This window comes from Notamacropus eugenii, chromosome 3, assembly GCF_028372415.1.
Source record: "Notamacropus eugenii isolate mMacEug1 chromosome 3, mMacEug1.pri_v2, whole genome shotgun sequence".
Lineage (NCBI taxonomy): Eukaryota > Metazoa > Chordata > Mammalia > Diprotodontia > Macropodidae > Notamacropus > Notamacropus eugenii.
This window is the reverse complement of record NC_092874.1, coordinates 421,568,376-421,589,935: the sequence shown is the minus strand read 5'-3', so window position 1 is coordinate 421,589,935 and position 21,560 is coordinate 421,568,376. Positions and strand designations below refer to the sequence as shown.

At 40.6% G+C, this 21,560-nt stretch overlaps 1 long non-coding RNA gene across 1 annotated transcript in view; it reads right to left on the bottom strand.

Annotated features, from left to right (window-relative positions):
- LOC140497353 (uncharacterized) overlaps positions 1-21,544 on the bottom strand; it is a 28,814-nt gene extending 7,270 nt beyond the window's left edge. Inside the window, exons 1-2 of the long non-coding RNA XR_011964631.1 lie at positions 21,019-21,544; positions 20,791-20,859 (exon numbers count right to left, since the gene is read on the bottom strand). This is a non-coding gene — a long non-coding RNA (uncharacterized lncRNA). The remainder of the gene's footprint in view (positions 1-20,790; positions 20,860-21,018) is intronic.
- Between the last annotated feature and the right edge of the window lie 16 nt (positions 21,545-21,560).

The window sequence follows — 21,560 nt, the reverse complement described above, 5'->3', positions numbered from 1 at the left end:
TCGGTATGTGTATGTGTGTGTGTGTATGTGTGTGTGTGTGTGTGTGTGTGTGTGTGTGTGTATATGTGTGTGTGTGTGTGTGTGTGTGTGTGAGACAAGGGGTAAAGCTGGGTTGAGAATAAGGGGCATCAAGAGGAGTTACAATTACTTAGCAATTTTCAATCTGCTGCGAGAGAACCATAGGCCTGGGAAAGAATTTGAGACAATAGTCATTAAGTCCCTCTTGCCTAGGGTAAGACTGGATAATTTCTTATTGAGGGTGAGCTAAAGGAGATTCTTGCTCAGGCTGGACCATACAGCTTCTGAGGTCCTTTCTCACGTTAAAGTTTGGTGAGCTTTCATTTTTATGAAAGTCATAGAATCAGAGAATCTGAGTCTGAAGGGTCCTAAAAAGTCATCTTATTCAACCCAAACTTGAAAAGGAATTTCTGTAACAACATCCTCAAGTATCACAGAATCACAAATTTGAGAGCTGGAAAGTGCAGCAGTTGTAGTGTTTAGTTCTAAAGGTCCCGATTTGGGATTGAAAAGGAAGTTAGAGATCATCTTGCCCAGCAATTCTCAAAATGTGGTACAGGTATTCCTAGGGGTCCCCAAAAACCTTTCAAATTCAAAACTATATTCATAATAATGCTAAGATGTTTTCATTTCTGATACGGTAAATGTTGATAGATATAACCCACATAAATGAAAATTCTTTGGAGTCCTCAATAATTTTCAAGAGTACTAAAGGGATCTGGGATCAAAATGTTTGAGAATCACTGATCTAATCAAACTTCCTTATTACACAAATAAGGAATCTAAGATAAGAGAAGTTAAGTGACTTGCCCACAGGCATAGATAGTAAGTAGAGAGTCAAGATTCCCAGAGTCCCTTACTCTAAATCCAGGATTGATTATTTGATACTATACTTATTCCAAACTGAAATCTGACCAATGTAACAGCTTCATGAGAGTTGGAACTGTGCTCCTTAAAATTTTATTCATGTATTCGTTTATTTATTTATTCTATATCTATATTTCTATCGAGGCAGCTAGGTGGTGCAGTAGGTAGAGCACTGGTTTAGACGTCAGGAAGATCTGAGTTCAGATCCAGCTTCAGACACGAATCCTAGGCAAGTCGTTTAACCCTTATTTGTCTCCGTTCCTCATCTATAAAATGGAGACACACTGGATAAGGAAATGGCAAACCACTCCAGTATCTTTGACAAGAAAATTCCATGGACAAGTCCTTGGGGTCATGAAGAGTTGAGCATGACTGAAAAACAACATATCTATTTATCTATCTCCTCTATTATATATTTATCTCCCTCTTTGTCACATCTCTACCTATCATTTATCTTTCTATTTATAATTTAAAAACACTGTGCCTCTCTAAATGCACCTTAGCATATTGTTGGCATTTTAGGCTGTCATGTTACATGCTGAGATTGCAGTCCATTAAAACCCCAAGATATTTTTCACAGAAAATATCATCTTTTCATCCCTCCACCATACTTGTGAGTTGATCTTTAACCCCCCCCCCACAAATAATGGAAATTTATATTTAAGTCTATTCAATTTCATCTTATTATATTTAGCTCATAAGTATTTTTTGGATGTTGATGACCACATCTAACGTGTTAGCTTTAATCTCTTCCTTCCAGTTTTGGGTCATTTGTAAATTTCATAAACCTGTTGCCTTCCTTTGAGTCCATGGGGAGGAAAATGAAGAAATGGGTTAGGTTGAAAGAGTCCTGAAGTACTCTTTGGAGAATCTGAAGTTTTTTTGGAGTAAGAGAAGCTAGGGTTCAGTATTCAACTCTGGCATTCATTATTTATGTGACATTGGGCAAGTCCTCAGTTTCTTCACCTGTAAAATGAAAGAGTTGAACTAGACGGTTATGAAGATCTCTTCTAACTCTTTTGATCACAATCTCCTATCCTTCCATGCTTTTCTTGCTTCTTCTAAACCTGTTCTTTCTAACCTCTTATAACTCTGGTTCTACTCTACCATTTATTCATCTCTACTCTCCTCTTTTCTCAAACTCAACATGATAGCTTTTATTTTTTTATTTTTAAAAATTTACTTATTTAAGTTTTCAACATTCATTTCCACAAAATATTGAGTTTCAAAATTTCTCCCCGTTTCTCCCCTCCCCCTGCCCCAAAATGCTGAGGACTCTAATTACCCCTATCACCAATCTGCCATCCCTTCTAACATCCCTCCCTCCCTTATCCTCATCTTTTCTTTTGTCCTGTAGGGCAAGATAAATTTCTATACCCCATTACCTGTATTTCTTATTTCCTAGTTGTATGCAAGAACAATACTCAAGTTGTTCCTAAAACTTTGAGTTCCAACTTCTCTTCTTCCCTCCCCCCCACCCTTCCCCATTGGGAAGGCAAGCAATTCAATATAGGTTATATCTGTGTAGTTTTGCAAATGACTTCCATAATAGTTGTGTTGTGTAAGACTAACTATATTTCCCTCCATCCTATCCTGCCCCCCATTGCTTCTATTCTCTCTTTTGATCCTGTCCTTCCCCAAGAGTGTTGACTTCTAATTGCTCCCTCCTCTCATTGCCCTCCCTTCCATCATCCCCCCCACCCTGCTTATCTCCTTCTCTCCTACTTTCCTGTATTGTAAGATAGGTTTTCATGCCAAAATGAGTGTGCATTTTATTCCTTCCTTGAGTAGAATATAACAAGAGTGAGCTTCATGTTTTTTCTCTCATCTCCCCGCTTTTTCCCTCCACTGGAAAGTCTTTTACTTGCCTCTTTTATGAGAGATAATTTGCCCTATTCCATTTCTCCCTTTCTCCTCCCAATATATTCCTCTCTCACCCCTTAATTTCATTTTTTTAGATATGATCCCATTCTATTCAACTCACCTTGTACTGTGTGTGTGTGTGTGTGTGTGTGTGTATGTGTGTGTAATCCCACCAACTACCAGATACTGAAAAAAGTTTCAAGAGTTACAAATATTGTCTTTCCATGTAGGAATATAAACAGTTCAACTATAGCAAGTCCCTTATGAATTCCCTTTCCTGTTTATCTTTTCATGCTTCTCTTGATTCTCGTATTTGAAAGTCAAATTTTCTTTTCAGCTCTGGTCTTTTCATTAAGAATGCTTGAAAGTCCTCTATTTCATTGAAAGCCCATTTTTTCCCCTGAAGTATTATACTCAGTTTTGCTGGGTAGGTGATTCTTGGCTTTAGTCCTAGTTTCTTTGATGTCTGGAATATCATAATCCATGCCCTTCAATCCCTTAATTGTAGAAGCTGCTAGATCTTGTGTTATCCTGATTGTATTTCCACAACACTTGAATTGTTTCTTTCTAGCTGCTTGCAATATTTTCTCCTTGACCTGGGAACTCTGGAATTTGGCTACAATGTTCCTAGGAGTTTCTTTTTTAGGGTCTCTTTCAGGAGGTGATTGGTGGATTCTGTCAATATTTATTTTGCCCCCTGGTTTTAGAATGTCAGGGCAGTTTTCCTTGACAATTTCATGAAAGATGATGTCTAGGCTCTTTTTTTGATCATGGCTTTCAGGTAGTCCCATAATTTTTAAATTGTCTCTCCTGGATCTATTTTCCAGATCAGTTGTTTTTCCAGTGAGATATTTCACATTATCTTCCATTTTTTCATTCTTTTGGTTTTGTTTTGTGATTTCTTGGTTTCTCATAAAGTCATTAGCCTTCATCAGTTCCATTCTAATTTTGAAAGAACTATTTTCTCCAGTGAGCTTTTGAACCTCTTTTTCCATTTGGCTAATTCTGCTTTTTAAAGCATTCTTTTCCTCATTGGCTTTTTGAACCTCTTTTGCCAATTGAGTTAGGCTATTTTGCAAGGTGTTATTTTCTTCAGCATTTTTTGGGGTCTGCTTTAGCAAGGTGTGGATCTGCTTTTCATAGTTTTTTTTTGCATCTCTCTCATTTTTCTTTCCGATTTTTCTTCCACCTCTCTTACTTGATTTTCAAAATCCTTTTTGAGCTCTTCCATGGCCTGAGCCCATTGAATATTTATTTTGGATGTTTGGGATACAGAAGCCTTGACTTTTATGTCTTTCCCTGATGGTAAGCATTGTTCTTCCTCATCTGAAAGGATGGGAGAAGATATCTGTTCACCAAGAAAGTAACCTTTTATAGTTTTATTTTTTTCCCCTTTTTTGGGCATTTTCCCAACCAGTTACTTGACTTTTGGGTCCTTTGTCAAGAGTAGGGTATACTCTGAGGGTCTGTAAGATCTCAGTTCCTCCAAGGTGGTACAATTAAGCATGTACACTGTTCTGGGAGCAAGTAGAGATTTTTGTGCCCAGAATCTGAGTAATAGAGTTTTGTCTTCACAACCACCTCTCCTCCAGTTCCCAGACGGCACTGGGGGCTCAGATTCAGATAAGCTTCGGGGGCAGGGCCACCATTCAGTGTGAGATAAAGATCAGCTGCTCAAATCCCTCAGGAGTATCAGGTGGGGGCAGAGCCTCTACACAGGGCTGAAGTAAGAATCAGCTGCTCAGTGCCTCTAGGGCTTTTATGATTCCAACAATGGATGTGGGCTGCTGTAGGTGCTGCTGTGGAAACTGCTGCCAAAACTGCTGCCGCCTGCCCCATGTGGCCTCTGGCCAGAGCTATGGGAAGGCCCTTCTCCCTTCTCAGCCAGCTGAAAAAAACGGTCTCACTGAACTTTGGCACCTGTGGGTTGAGAGATCTGTGAACTGCTGCTACTGTGACTGGAGATTCTGCCCCCAGGCCTGCTTGCATCCTCCCTGAGCCTGCTGCGCCAAGGCAGGGCTAGGCTCCAATTCGAGTCCCGTGAGACAGATGTGTCCCGTCGGCCTTTCAGGTCACCCTGGGCTGGAATTCTCCTCCACTCTGTTGTTCTGTGGCTTCTGCTGCTCTAGAATTTGTTGAGAGTCTTTCTTTACAGGTATTTTACGGGCTGTGGGGGGAGAGCTAGCATATGTGCGTCTTTCTACTCCACCATCTTGGCTCTGTCTAGGTTTTATTTGTTTTTTTTTTTTAAAACAGGAATGAGAATTGTAACTTGCTGAAAGATTTTATTCTAACTATTGCTGTAATCATATGATTTTTGTGGTTGCTACTATTTATATGGTGAATATAATTATAATATTCCTAAAATCCAACCAACCTTACATTCCTGGGATTTCTTGACCTGAAAGTTAATCAGTTCAATTATATACTATCCTGTATCTGCAAACTCTTCCCACCTATTTTTTGGCCCCTTGGGCCTCACCAAATCCTGTCCCAACTAATCTTTCTTGCTAAACCTGTGTCTAAGCTTCTCTATTTCTATTGAACCACCACTTCCATCCAGAGATCATGTGAGTTCAGAAGATCCTGAGAGACAATTAGACGTCCAACTGGTGAGTGGAGTTGTTAGCAGAATCCACTGGAGCTATTGGAAATATCCTTAGAAATCAGGAGATAACTGAGAATAACCCTGAGAAATAGATTTCAAGGTACTGATCTTCACAACTCAGGAGATTACTACACCTAAGGGGAACTTCATGACTCCACTGAAAAGATTTCCAGTAAATGGGAATTGTGAGTTTACATTTTGGCTACTCTAGCTTGAGCCCAAGGCCCCCATATGTTCAGGGGGAGAATGTGTTTTCAGTTTGGGGGAATTGCTTTTGTAAGTTACTATAGTTGCTATACATTCTCAGTAAATACCCTTTTCTAAAAGCTAATTAAAGCTAATGACTGATAATCAATGAGGAGTCCATTGGTAAGGGATTGTGAATGGCAGTACTAGAAACTCAGCTTTTCAGGCTTGCCCCTGAATCCTAATGGGAGAAGTAGCCAGCGGCCACCTTCTGTGATACCCAACATATGGGTGTAGGTTGGAGCAGTAAACCCAGAGAGCATTATTGCTTAATAAAATTTTATTGAATTGAATGGAAATAAAACCAAATATTTTGGTTTTGTCTTCAGAAATTAATGCTTTAAGGCTAATAACAATCCCTTTTCTGCACATTGCTATTTAGTCATTTTCAGTTGTGCCTGACTCTTCCTGACTTCACTTGAGGTTTTCTTGGCAAAGATGCTGGAGTGCTTTGCCATATCCTTCTTCAGTTCATTTCACAGATGAGGAAACTGAGGCAAACAAGATTGAATGCCCAGAGTCACAAAGCTAGGAAGTGTCTGAGGTCAGATTTGAACTTAGGAAGATGAGTTCTCCAACTCCAGGTCTGGCATTGTGGCACCTGGATGCCTTTTTCTATATGACAGTCTTTCAAATGACTGAAAACAATTATGACATCATAGTATCACATCACCCCTAAATCTTTTCTCTCTACTAAACACTATCTCTTTCTCCATTTTTGTCATCGTACAGCATGATGATTAAGTCCTGTTACCAACATAATCAACCTCCTCTGGACAGGCTCTAGCTTGTCAATGATTTTCCTAAAATGTGGCTTGATTTAGAATACCTCCGATGTAGTCTGACCAAGCTGAGTATAGCTAGACCATCATCCTCCCATACTTATATTAATGCAGCCTCTGATCCAATTATCTTTTTTGGCTGGCCTGGCCAATAGCAATATTGACTCATACTGAGTTTGCAGTCTACTAAAGCCCCCATGTCTTTTTCACATGAACTTTAACTTAGCCATGCCCTTTCCTTTTTCACTCTTCTGTTATCTTCATTCTAGCTATTTTAGGGGAAATCACCTTCTATTTCTGCTTTCAAACCTTTTTTTTTTTTAAAAAATATATTCTTACAATTAGAGTTTTAGAACTGGTAAGAGACTTCCCTTTCTGAGTATAGGAGGGCTGTGATCCTTGGATATATTTAACTACATAGCCCTCTTGACAGCTCAAAGAATCGCATTTTGGGGGTTTTGGTTTTTGAACCTGGGGCAAGCCCAAGGCATGAAGCAAATGCCTTCAAAAGACTGGGTTTTGTTTTGTTCTTGTTTTTTCAAATAAACTCAAGACAAATTTAGTTGAGGGGAGTGGAGAAGACAGAAACCCAGGGACCCCAGCCTTTATGGGCAGAAACCCTCAGATGTAGTGGGGTGGGGGAAAAGTGTTTGTATGGGATATTGTGTGTGTGTTTGGGGGTTTTTCAAGCTGGTAGCTTCCTATTGCATCTAATTCTTTTTGCTAATTAAGTTCTAAGCTTTGTTGTTTCTAGCTATAGAAGGAGTGTCAGCGCTACCAGCTGGTCTGCCCTCGTCACAACTGTCTGTAAATAGCAATAGCAATGTTCTGTTTTACATTGTTCCTGGGTATCCTAACTCCGGTGATTCTTCAGTTACCTTGAGGGCACTGACTCCCTCTCCTTCTCTTTCTCTCCCTCCACCCCCCCCCCCCCACCCCACCCTTTCAGTCTCTCTATCTCTGTCCCTCTCTCTCAATGGTCTGCTTATCTTATCTAGGCTGGAAGTGCTAAGATCATACCCAGGCTCAAACACAATGCTGATCAGAATCAGAATTTTGATCCACCTCATTTCCAACTTGGCTCTGTTTGCTCCTTTTTATGCACTCTGGTGGTTCCCAATTTCTTGGGACTCACCATGCTCATGCTGGACTTAGCATGGACATTCAACGTGTTTTAGCCCACTCTAACTCAGAAGCCATGAGCTCAGGAGATCCACCATCCATAGCCTCCCTAGGAGCACAGTTTATAGGCATGGACCACCATGCTCTTCCCACTGATTTCACATTTATATTTCCCTCCAGGGTCTTGTACATAGTAAATGTCCAATTAATCTTTTCAGTCTTTTTATACATTATCCCTCTTCTTAAAGACTATTAGGTGGCACAGTAGATAGAACACTGAGCCTAAAGTCAGAAAGACCTGAATTCATGACCTCAGATACTTACTAGCTTTGGGACCCTTAACTTAACCTTTGTCTGCCTCAGTTTCCTCAACTGTAAAATAGGGATAACAGTAGAATTTACTTCCCAGGATTGTTGTGATGATCAAATGAAATAATTTTTGTGAAGCACAGCACAGTTTTGGGCACATAGTAGGTGTCTAATAAATACTCATTCTCTTCCCTCCCCTTCTTCTTGCAGTATGGTTTAGTCAAACTATTTCTCATACTTCATCTCCTGGAATATTTGTATGTTTGCATTGACTATTCCTCATGCTTGGAATGTAGTCTTTCTTGACCTGTTTTTTTTTTAATTAATTAATTTTTAGTTTTTACCATTCACTTTCATAAGATTTTCAGTTCCAAAGTTTCTCCTCATCCCTCCCCTCTTCCTACCCCAAAATGGCATGCAATCTGATACAGGCTCTACATGCACATTCATATTTAGCACATTTTCACATTAGTCATGTTGCAAAGAAGAATTAGAACTAATGGAAGAAACCATGAGAAAGAAGAAACAAAAAAGAGAAAGAAAGATGCTTCGATTTGCATTTAGACTCCCTTGTATTTCTTTTTCTGGATAGCATTTTCCATCATGAGTCATTTGGAGTTGTCTTAGATCCTTGTATTGCTAAGCAGAGATAAGTCTATCAAAGTTAGTCATCTCTCACTGTTGCTGTTACTGTGTACAATGTTCTTCTGGTTCTGCTCAGTTCCCTCAGCATCAGTTCATATAAGTCTTCCCAGGTTTTTCTGAAGTCCACCTGCTTATCACTTCTTATGGAATAATAGTATTGCATTACATCCATGTACCACAACTTGTTTAGCCATTCCCCAATGATGGGCATCCCCTTGATTTCCAGGTTTTGGCCACCACAAAAAGATCTGCTATAAATATTTTTCTACCTGTGGGTCCTTTTCCCATTTTTCTGATCTCTTTGGGATACGGCCCTAGAAGTTCTATTGCTGGGTCAAAGGGTATGCACAGTTTTATAGCCCTTTGTACGTAGTTCCAAATTGCTCTCCAGAATGGTCTTACCTCTATTTTTTAGAATCTCCTATTCCCTTCCAAAGGAACAGATCATGTTCTTTCTTCTAACTGAAACTTTTCCAGATTTTCCCTGCTGCTCATGCCTTCTACCCTTCCACACGCAACAACTACCTTTGTATTTATTTTGTACAAGTAGGTCCCAATTAGTTTGAATAATGAATTCCCTGAAGGGGTCCCATGTGTTTGAATTATCACTATTACGAGTTGTAATTATGTAAAATATAGTAAATGGTTCTAACCTAATGAAAATGCGTCATTCAAACTTGAACAATAAAACCACTTTAACAGAATTTTCAAAAATCAGGACCTTACTATATATATTTTTATATATGTTTATATATGCATCAACTCCAGTAACTCCCCCAACTCACATGAAAGGTACTGCCAGGGGACAGCTATGACAGATTCAAAATACTATGGGCATTTGCATCCCTAAAACTATATTTCATGAACCTCCATTGATCAAATGATATTATACATGTATATATTATAGACTCATATGTATATATAATACATATATAGCTTCAAAAACTTTAAATTGTTATATAAATATTAGCTATTATTATTACCTTCAATATCAAGCCAGAAGACACAAATGGTCCATAGCAAAGGCATTTATTGAAGTAGTATGGTAAGACATGTATTAATACAACATCTTCCCTATAAACAGCTTGGGGGTAGTGAATAGAGCACTGCACTTAGAACCAGGGAGACCTGGGTTGGAATCCCACTTCAGACATTTACTAGCTGTATGAACTTGGCACTTCTCAGCGCCTCAGTTTCCTCATCTGTATTATGATAAGGTTATAATCTTCCTTTACCGTTCTCTTTCAGCTCATAGATTTAATCTATGACTACGACTAACCTTGGGGTAGATTCTTCCACACAGAAACCCAGCAACCTCAGGGAGGGGAGACTCAAATAGAAATCACATAGTAAAAACAAGGCCAAGGCATGGGGGAGGAGAGGCGACTCATATCTCCAATGCTGCAGAGCTATATAACTTATGAACATCTTCATTCCTACTAATCTCCATCTGACACTGCCCCATTGGTTATCTTGTGTCAGTCCCTAATCCGGGTTCCTTGCCGTCTTCTGTCTTCTCCTCAGAACCTTCTCCAGTGCTCTAAAGGACATTCAATGATCAGATCCCCACCTTGAATTGCCAGCTCCCACTCTATGTCTAGACTCTCCAAGGCCATCATTTTCCCACTCCTAGCTACTGTGAGTTGGGTCTCCTGAGCCTCACAGGATACAACATTACCATCTGCCACAAGGCTGGACATCAAAGGATGATCTTAAACAGTTTAATCACCTGCCTCACCCAATAGACTTCTCTCCATCTACTGTTATAAATAATAATAATTATAACAAGCGTAGGTATAGCATTTCAAGGTTTGCAAAGTGCTTTCTATTCCTTAATGATTAGCAAACTCCCTCCTTCTCATATTCTCCCTATGTAGTAATGCTGAATCCCTGGCTGTCACAGTACAAACCCTGTTCTCATTCCCCAACTGCCTACTCCCTTACTTCCATCCCCCAAAACCCTACTCCACTCAGTGTTCTACTCCAGATTTATCCACCCCTTCCACTGTGCTTTCTAGAAATTCTTGTTTCTCTCTCTCTCTCTCTCTCTCTCTCTCTCTCTCTCTCTCTCTCTCTCTCTCTCTCTCTCTCCCTCTCTCCCTCCATAATTGGCTTTTATCTTAAATTTTTTTCATTTTCTACTTCTTCCATATTCTGGCTCTCTCTGAGACATGGCTCCCTCCTGATGATATGATATCCCTGAACATCCTTTACAGTTGTGGTAGGGGAAGTGGAAGCAAGATTCCCCATAGCCATTTCCAGATTATCCCTCAACCAACATCATTCAGTAACCTCACTTCCTTTGAGGTTTATTTGATCTAAATTTATTACCCAATCAAGAAACTGGTAGTTTTTTATTTACCATTTCTCTGAACACTCATTTTCCTTCTTCAATGAATATACTTATTAGCCCACAGTCTTTCTCTCTACCCCATCTCCTGCCCTCATACTAGGAGAATTCAACACTTCAATGACCTTTGGGTTAACCTCCATCCCCATGTAATGGATCTCTCTCTCCAACATCCCAAGTTGCTTTGGGCTGGAAGAATGTCTCACTGAACCTTTTGTTGGATCTACCACTCTAGGATTCAATTTGAAATGTTATTTTAAAGTTTGTTTTGTTGTTAATGTTGTGTTATTTTAAAGAAGGGGAATGTTGGGAGAGCTTGACAGCTTCCTTTACTCTGTCATCTTGACTCCAGTCCCAGAAGTCATCTTATCAGTTTGTTTAGGAAAATTTATGTTCTATTATCAGGTTATTTGGGTAAGTCCTTTATGCATTGTTGTCCAGTCACTTTTGGAACATTAGTTATTTGGGGACTGCCCTGCTCCATCTCATTTACACACCTGTACATACACATAAAAAAACACACACATTTATTTATATTATACATGCATACAAACATATTCTCCTCAATAGAATATAAGCTCCTTAAGGCCAGGGATTGTTTTCTGTTTAGTTCTATGTTCCCAGCACCTAGCCCAGTAACTGGCTTATAGTAGGTGCTAAATGAAAGCTTGTTGATTGACTGGAATGAATTAGATTCATGATCAGTTGTCCCTTCCGGTTTAAATCTATATTCCTGTGATCTCATTGCCTCTGTGCCTCCATGTTTCCATATGTGAATCTTTAAGATGGGAGCAGTAGGCTCTCTACCTTTGATTTTCCCTCACAATGGAATGACAACATTTCTTCACTACATGCTGTGAGTATATCTTCAGGCTTCTGCTGGTGACACAGAAATACTCAGGAGAGGAATGGTCCAGTACAGGCGTTTGGAAAGAAATATGCTTCTTCAGATAAGGATTCTTTTCCTCCTGGTGCCATGACTTGCACTTTTTTGGTTTCCTTCTGAGAAAGAGCTAGTTTTCCCTTTTCAAGGACTCTGGTCTCTATTTTGAGGGTGAGTTGGGAGAAGAGGAGGGAGAGTATTTTCATCCATCTTTGAGGTGGCCTTAAAAGTAGCTTGCATCTTGAGAATACTTTAAGGTTTGACACATGATTTCCTTACCACTACTCTGGGAGGCAGGTACCACAGGTATGGTTATTACTGTTTTCCAGATGAGGAAATTCAGGCTAGCAGGGCTGGGTTAACTTGTCCAGCATTGCACAGATAGTAGGTGTTACAGCTAGGACTTCACTCCTTCTGCTACGTGATGTGGTGTATCTGTCTATTTTTCTCTTTCCCTATTCCCCCTCTCCTCTGGTTGTGGAGAAATACTCTGAATGGGCAGCTCTATGGAGTTCATAGAATCATAAATTTAGAACAGGGAAGAACTTTAGGGATCAGCCAGTTCAACTCCTTTAGGGATTAGCTAGTTCAACCTCTGGATTTTAGAGTCAGGAAAAGTGAGGTTCAGAATAATTAAGTGACTTGTCCAAGGCCACTCCAGTAATAAATGACAGAGCCAGAATTTGAACCCAAGGCTTTTAACTCCAAATATAGTACTTTTTGTCTGATACATGTTAAGAGACTTTTCCTTGATAATAGCATGGAGTCAATGTATGATTCTGAGTTCAAATCCACCTTGGAATCTTGATAAATGTGCACCCTTGGGGAAGTTACTTAATTTCTCTGTGACTCACAAAACTCCCTAGATCTTATCTATTATTAAGTTATAACTGGGTTACCATGTGCCTTGGTGTTGTCTAAATTATAGGTTTATTGATGAATTAATTGTTCATTATATAAACTTGCATAAACTCACAGGGGCCTGGCTTATTTATTTTACTTAACTATTTTAAAAATCAGAAATCCAAAGTATTATAAAAATGCAAAAAACTGATTTTTATTTATCTTCAGTAAAAAATTCCTGCTGCCATGCTTAATCATGAATAGACATGAGCCAATAGTATAAAAACTTTGGCAGGTTCTACCAAGCTAGGAAAGGTTCAATTTTTAAAAAGAAAATAATGTAATTTTGTTAGGTTGATCATGACTAGCAATAACAATCACGAACATTTTCATACAGAAAGAATGAAAAAATAAGATTAAATATGAAAAGAAAAATCTCTACTAAGCCTAGCTTTTTTTTTTTAGAAATATATGATAAATTCAACCTATTGTTCCAAATTTGTCTTGCTTGTCTGCATCTCTCTCTGAACTGCCTTCTGATGTCTTCTGCGTATTTAAACAATGCTTCAATTCTTTCTTTCCTTCTTTTGTAGTGAGGACATCAATATTATTAGCTTTCCTCTTACTTCTATGCCTCAAATTATAAAAAAAAAAAAACCTTCCTTGTTACAAATAGGCAGAATCAAATAAATCAAATCCTTACTTTCAAACATCATAGTTTTTAAAGACCATCTATTAAATGCTAGAGGAGTTGTGATCTGTGTTGGTGGAAGGAGTACCCATAGCTACAAAATCTCAGATCCCTGAAATACTCAACTCTTTATCGTCAAGGACTTTCCAGATAAACTCTCTGGGGATGGCTCTTTACCTCACTTCTGGGCCCCTGATAGCTAACTGCTTTATTCTGTTGTCTACACAACTGTAATGAGGGTTTAGGGACTCACTTGTAAGGAGGCTTTCACTTCCCTTGTAGCATATACAGTTAATTAATAGTGTCAGAAGACTATCAGAAAAGTCTACAGAACACAATTTCTCTCCTGAATCCCTCTTTTTCTTCTTGCTACCGGACTCCACTTGGAGTTGTGGTAGGAGAAACATTTCTGAAAAAAACATCTCATCCAAACCAGGTCCCACTATGGCCATGTCTCCATGTTTGGTTTTTCTCACTGTCTTTCTGGTGGTAAGTGTTGGGGAGGACACAGATTCCCTTACATGTTTTTCTTCTTCAGTACAGAGAACACATTCACTCCTGTAGAGCTCCACCACCTCTCTCATCTTTTGCTTTCTCCTTCCCATAATGCTTCAACTTGGGTTATACAACTAAAGAAACATTCATTAGCAGATATAGAGTTTGTTCTAAAAATCCACTGGAAGCAAAAAAAATAATAATAATAATCTTGGGCCATTACTAGTTGACTCCTTCCTCCTTTTCACATCCAAATCACCAAGGTCAAAGAAGTTTATCTTCCCTCCTTCCCTCACTCTCTCTCCCTTTCTCTCTCCGTCTCTCTCTTTGTCACTCTCTCTCTTGCTTTCTTCTCTGTTCCCATAATCCCTATCAGCCACTCATCTTCTTCTATCCAGGTTCCATCCATGGCTGGGAGGGGAAGATAAGGAAGAGGCAGAGAGATGTGGGGAGAAGACTTCCTGCCAATTCTGTGACTCAGAGCCAGGCCTATCTAATGCTTTCTTCGTGGAGACCCCCATCAGAAGACCACAGTTTTTCCCTTCCTGATGCTACAAGGTTTCTCATAAGATATTGTTTTCATGTCATGACTGTTGGGAGCTCCCTGTGAGGAAACATCCTCTATCAATCCAGATCAACAATTATCATGCAATTTATAAACTTAGATCATTGCCTGGGTCCCTGAGAGAGTGACTTATGCTCAACATAGCCCATGCTTGTCAGAGACAATACCTGAACCCTGGTGCTCATGACTCTGAGGACTTATGTGCATTCACTACCATCTGACAAGTCAGTCATAGAATCCTTGACTTAATTACCCCAGAGATCGTCTAGTCCAGGGGTTCTCAACTTGGAGGTTACAGATCTTCAATGTGACTGTGCATATATTTTAAAGGATCTTTGTGCTTTTGTTTGAAAAACATTTTGATAACCATTTCAATATAATTGTTTCTTTTACAATCCTAGGTATTTTATTTTATGCATTTAAAAATATTATTTGAAGAGGGGGCTAGTAGACTTCTTCACACTGCCAAAGTGGTCCATTACATAGAAAAGGTTAAGAATTTCTGATCTCATCAAACCTCCTCATTTTACAGCTAAGGAAATGAACTTCCTCATGTGGATGGTCATATCTAGGGTAGACCTGATATACAGCTAGGGTAGGAGGCCACTTTACATGGTAGGTGATTTGAGGGGGTACCAAGAAAGGCCCCCTTCTAAAGAAATATTTCCTCACTAGCTAACTTTGGAGCCTGAAATTATGCCATTAGATAGAGCTGTTCCTTTGGGTTAAGGCAATGAAGCTACTGGAGCTTTCCATTAAGATGCAAATAGCCTGGAGGTGAGATGCAGTAAACAATTATTAACCATTATTTAATGTCTCAGTTGGTCAGCTAGGTGGTGCAGTAGTAGAGTTCAGGGCCTGGAGTTGGGTAGACTTATCTTTGTGGGTTCAAATTTAGCCTCAGATGCTTACTAGCTATATGATTCTCTGGGCCAGTCACTTAACCCTGTTTGCCTTAGTTTCCTCATCAGTAAAATGAGCTGGAGAAGAAAATGGCAAACCACTCCAGGGTCTTTGCCAAGAAAACCCCAAATGGGGTCATGAAGAGTTGGACATGACTGAAATGACTCTATAACAGCTTTTAGAGACTTGTTTGGGAACTAATCTCTTCTTCTCTTCACACTGTCAGTGTGTGCATACCTCTGTGTGTGTGTGTGTGTGTGTGTGTGTGTGTGTGTGTATGTCCTTGCTCGATGTAGGGGTTTACATGACTTTCATATCTCAAGAGAATGGATCTCTCTTATAGGGGTCCACCTGTCAATGTGTCTGTGTGTCTGGAATGACCTAGAAACAGAATGCTTCAGATCACTGGGGAGAAGAGATCTGTCATAAAAGCTGTCTTGATGATGGCCCATTACCATATCATGCATCAGTCTCAGTGCTGAGATCTTGGTATTAGGGCCTCATCAATATTCATCAGTAAGAACAATGGGGAAGGAGAGGAAAATCAAATCTTGTCACAATATTCATGAAAGTATATGGGTTTCCTTGACCATACTCCAGTTATTTTTGCCAAGAAAACCCCAAATGGGGTCACGAAGAGTTGGACGCAGTTGAAACGACTGAACAGTAATAACAAAGTCTTATGGAGTTTAGTTTATTGGATTAACTTTATTTTCTTTACAGAGAGGGACACTGAAGAGTTGAAATTTGAAGAGGAGGCAGATGAGAGAAAGGTCTATAGCATGGGGGACTGAAGTAGGAAGCTCAGGCATTAAAGACGGTGGGGCAAGGGACAGAGACAGAGATGGGTGGCAGGTGGGAGGATGCCAATGACAAGCCTTGCCAACTTCACAATATTCCCGTAGGCAAGGATGAGGCATGATTACCCACCTATAATGTTTGACAACTCCATACAGCTAGTGGGACTATTCTCATGACTAAAGGTCACATTAAAGAAAACAGAATCTGAAGGAGTTTTACAATGAAAGTCACAGCAACAGGTTTGACTCCTGGCTCTGTCACTTATCAGGAAAGAAAGGAACAAGCATTTATCAGGTAGCTTCTATGTGCCAGGCATTGTGCTAAGGACTTTACAAATATTATCTCATTTGATCTTTGCAATAACCCTGGGAGGTGGGTGTTTTTATTACCCCCATTTTACAGCTGAGGAAACTGAGGCAGATAGAGGCTAAGTGACTTGCCCAGAGTCATACAGCTAAGTATCTCAGGCTGGATTTGAACTCAGGTCTTCCTGATTTCAAGCCCAGTGTTCTATCCACTATGTCACTTATTTGCCCTGGATAAGTCACTTCTGGGCCTCAGTTTCCTTATCTACAATTTAAGGGCGTTGGACTAGATAGTCTCTTAGGTTGGTTTCTTTCAGCTGTAGCATTATGATTTTGTGACTTGGAGGCCTTTGAATTTTCTGCTCAGACATGCAGACAAACATTATAATCTAGTTCCATCTTCCCTTTCCCCTTTCTCTTTGTGGTTTTACATTGGTTAGGAGTTTAACAATGGCCTGACTCATTGGGGCCAGACTGAAATCAGACGGAGAAATGAATGTCTCCCACTGCAGCTGTAGATTTCCCCCACCCACTCCCTACCTTCTCCAAATCTCTGCTTTCTCAATGTGCCTCATCATTTGTTTCCAGTGTAGCCACAAAATCTGTTACTTTCCCCATCACGGAGCCAGTCCCACATGTGATTTGAGGCTGTATCCTGTAATGCTGTACTCAGAGTCCAACTTCCAGTGCCAGCCCTTTTTGTGGACAGGTTTCTCCTAACCTCAAATGTCAGACATTTCTTGTTTTCCTGAAGCAACAGGACTTCAGATTTAACTTGAGCACCACTCCTTTCTCTTCTCCCTCCTCAGCCTCCAGCCCTTGCCCACCACCTCTGGTCCCCACCTCTGGCTGCAGGCTGGCAGTTGTGGACCACGAATGTAATCAGAGCAGCTAAACATAATCATCATGGAAGAAAGGGCTTGTCTAGGGCACAGTTTGGAAGTCATCTTTAACTTTTGTTTAGCCTACCTAAGCATCGTTGTCTAGAGGCCTGTCAGTAATCACAGGTTGCAAGGTTATGTGCAGTCTAATGCTTAGCTTGGACCAGAACTACTGAACATTTTCATTCTGGTATTTCCATGTAAATGACTCTCCTATCTGTAGCCCAGCCTTAGCCTCCATTTTCAACTGCTTGCTGGACATGAATTGCCCTGTACCTCACTCTCAACCTTCCTAAAATCAAACTCATTATTTACTTCCTTGAGTCTCTTTTTCCTCATCTGTAAAATGCAGACAATGATGAGGTTAGGTAAAGAAAGGGCTTTGTTTGACATGTATTGTTAATTATAACTACTGTATCAGGCAGTTTTGCTGAACTGTGCTTTTTTTTTAAATAGTAAGGATGAAGGTAGAGTTTGTTTGAAAAGGATAAAACTGATAAGTCAAAATAAAATATATTGATTAAAGAAACAGAAAACACTTTGAAAACTAATACAGAACTATGATCAATTCTTTTTCAATATCTAGGATCAGAAATAAGTCCAATTAGTCACAGTAAGGACACAGAAATTAAGACTTACAGAGGAAGGGTGTATCATTCAAAGAGGTAGACTGGGTAATTGAGTTTTACGTTAGGGGAGTTTTGAGAGGATGATAATAGGTACAGGTGTAGATAAGGAAGGTGGTTGGTTGATTTTAGGGAGGTGTCGTAGTGGTTGGAGCTCAGCAGATAGGTATGAAGGTATGAAGTGTGAGGCTCTGCCAGTAAGCAAGAAACAGAAGCTGAAAAAAGTTAGGAATTCTAGCAGGAAGCCAGGTGTCCTGGAAGGATTGCACAAACAGACCACCAAGGTAGTCTGGCAATAGGCAATAAGCAGAGGGCCAGAGAGGCAGCCTGGCCATGGGGCTCAAGGGATACTGGTTGCAAGTAGAAGGGACACAGTCATGGGGCTCAATGGAATTCCAGGGCAAGATTCCAGTCCCTGAGAGGCACCCCTATATTTGCTCATGATGCTTCCCCTACCTGAAAGGGGAAATCTTTCCATCAATTCGAATCTTGTCTATCCTTCGAGACCCAATTCAAATCATCTCTTCTAAGAGATAATTCCCTTATTATCCCAGCACGTAGAGAGCAATCTCTCCTTTCTTTGATTTTTCCCATGATTCCTTGCTTATCTCCCTTCTTTGGCCCTCTGATAGTCACCAGTTTATGAGTGGGTTGTGTTCCCCAAATTCTCCTGTTTTTTATTTGGATACACTTTTATTGGGACACACTTTCCCATAAGAAACAATGCTATAAATGGTGGTTAGGTAACCAGTCTATTCCACAGCAGCCTACAAAATTGGTTCATAATATTGCTTAAATATTTCATGTTCCTGTGATTTCATTGCTTGGATATTCTTTCCACTGAAAATAGATGTAACCAGTTATTCTATGCCTTCCTAGACAAGCTTTGCGTGTAGTAACCCAAAAAGATCAGCAGCCTACAGCTGCTATTTGGATGAATTAGTTGAATCTCTCTGAGCTCAGCTAATCTGGCCCTAGGAAACTGTCATCTGCCATCCATGTTCAAAATCCTTCCAGATTGTAGGGCGCGCCAAGGTTTGAGTTTCACTGGCTGAGCCTCCAAAGCTCAGAGTTACATCCATAAAAAAAAGAGACATTCAAGATGGGACTTTAGTGGAAGACAGACCAACCTGAGAAGATAGTAGGGTGTGATGGCTAGGGTAGTGGAATTTAGAGTCAGGAAAGTCATAGATTTGGATCTGGAAGGAACTTCAGAGGCCAGAGAGTTCAACTCTCTCATTTTACATATGAGTAAACTGAAGCCCAGAGACATCAATGATTTGGCCGATGTCTCACAGCTAGTAAACAACTGGGGTGAGATTTCAACCAAAGTTGTGATGGCTCCAAATCCATTGCCCTACCCACTACACCAGGCTTTCCAGGGTTCAAATCCTGCTTTTAACACTTTTTATCTGTGTGACTCTGGCCTAGTCACTTAACCTCTCTGAGCCTCAGTTTTCCCATCTGTAAAATGAGATTGTTGGTCCTTATGATATCTAAGGTCTTTCCCGGCTCTAAATCTAGGATACTATACTATAACTGTGTAATATTAACCTTCGTTCTGGGTCTTGAGGTCAGGAATCATGTGGTATGGGGTGGAAGAGGTTGAAGAAGAGGAAAGATTTTCCCCATTTCCTGGTTGTAGTGCCTACCTGGGGTTTGTCTTTAACCACTTCCTGCATTCTTTCTAGTAGCCCCTTCTAGTGCCCCCCATGTTGCCCTCATTGGGACTCTTTCCAGACATGGCTTTCTTATTGTTCCACTCTTTCACTTGTGCCCAACTCTTCTTGACTGAATTTGGGGTTTTCTTGGCAAAGACACTGGAGTGGTTTGTCATTTTCTTCTCCAGCTCATTTTACAGATGAGGAAACTGAGGCCAACAGGTTTAAGTGATTTGCCCAAGGTCACCCAACTAGTAAGTTGTGCTTAATGCTGGATTTAAACTCAGGTCTTCCTGACTCCAGACCTGGCCTTCATCCATTTTACCACTTGGCAGCCCCCAGACATGCTTGACATACTCCAAAAATTCTCTGTCCTCAAATTACTTTTCCCCCTCCCTTTCCTCCCAAACATAACTCCTATTCAGTGTCTATCACATCTAGGTGTCAGAATGAAAGCTGAAATCACATAAATGTGTCAATGGCTAATGCCCTGGCATGTATTTATTTTTAAAAATGGTTCCCGTTAGGTAAAAGAGCTCTTGAATGGCTTCAAGCTGCCAAGGAAAGAGAGGGAAAAAATTCGGGCATTGTTCAGGCTGGTCGAAAGAGGAACCTGTAGCTTGGCAAGCCTGTCCTGCCTGTGTTACTGCCCAGGCCAGCTCCTCATCACTTCTGCCCAGATATACAGAATTTCTCAAAATTTTGTGGTTTCTACAAGGGCTCTTGCTTGCGTGGGAGTTGGGTGGGGCAGGGGAAGAGTGGTAGTGTCTTATATGAGGCTTTTTTTTTTTAGTTTGGGAACTGCTTATATTCTCTTAGTGTCCCAGAGTCATAGAACTTTAGAGATGGATAGGCTATGAGGTCTTGTACTGTTATTTAACTTTTCATACCTCAGGCAGGAGACATCTTTGTCTCCCCATCTCCCTATACTGCTAGTTCCATATTAGGCACCCAGTCAGCTCTTGGGGATTGACACATTGTTTCTCAAAAACATCCTACTCGGACCCCTCACGTACTTCAAACCCCAAAATTAAACTGTTGGCTACTCAGTCCTAAAAGGAAAGCAGCAAGAGGTATTTGCTAAGAAAAGGATTAAAGGCCATTTTCTGGTAGGATCTGAGGCTCTGTGATCTCCTGGAAATTATCTTGGAAAGATAATCCAATTTGGAAACCTAGTTCAACAGCTGGCAAAGTCATTTGGGCCTCCTCATCTGTAAAAGGAAGGATCTGAGGAACATCTTTAAGGTCCCTTTTGCTATAAATATTACTATGATAACATGGAACAGTACGGTAAAGGAAAAAGAAAAGCAGAATTCGAATACTTACCTTCTCTCCCACTCACATCCTGGGAGATTTTGCATGTGTCACAACATCTCCAGGCCTCAATTTCCTCATCTGTAAAATGAAAGTGTTAGACTAGATGACTCCTTTTTAATTTTTAATAGTTTCAATTAATTATTTGCTTTCTTCTCTTTTTTTCTTTCACTTTTCACCCCATCCCCCCAAAAGAAAACAAAACCCTGTAGAAAATAATCAAGCAAAACAAATCCTCACTCTGGCCTTGTCCAAAAATAAGTATTCCATTGTGCACATTGGCCTAGATGACGTCTAAGGTTTTCCATCTCTAGGTTCAAGATCCTAGGAGATCTTAACGAGTTTGGAATGTTTAGGAAACTTGGACTCGAGGTGCCACACACGCTAGGTGATCCCCAAGGCCCTTCCGATGGTAACATGCCATGGTTAACCCGGCCCCCGGGGATCTCCTTCTGCTGCAGCCCCGTTGCCTGACAACACGGAAAGCCCCAGTCTGCCTGGCCCATTTTGCCACTAGCTGGTATCCAGGCGAGTCACATTCAGCTGTTCGGGCCCATCCGTTAAGTAAGGAGGGGTCCGGCCAAGTTGTCATGTGGGGCTTCTTCCAAGAATCTGAACTTCTGCGCTGCTCCGAGGTGGCAACAGGTGGTGGCCCTGGGCGGTGCCCCGATGGTGCCCCCCCAGCCTTGGGCACCCTCCGCGCCAGCCCTCGGCCGGCCCCATCCCTCTTCCTGCTCTTGGCTCCGGCTTCATTCACAAGCCTAAGTAGCCCCGCCCACGCC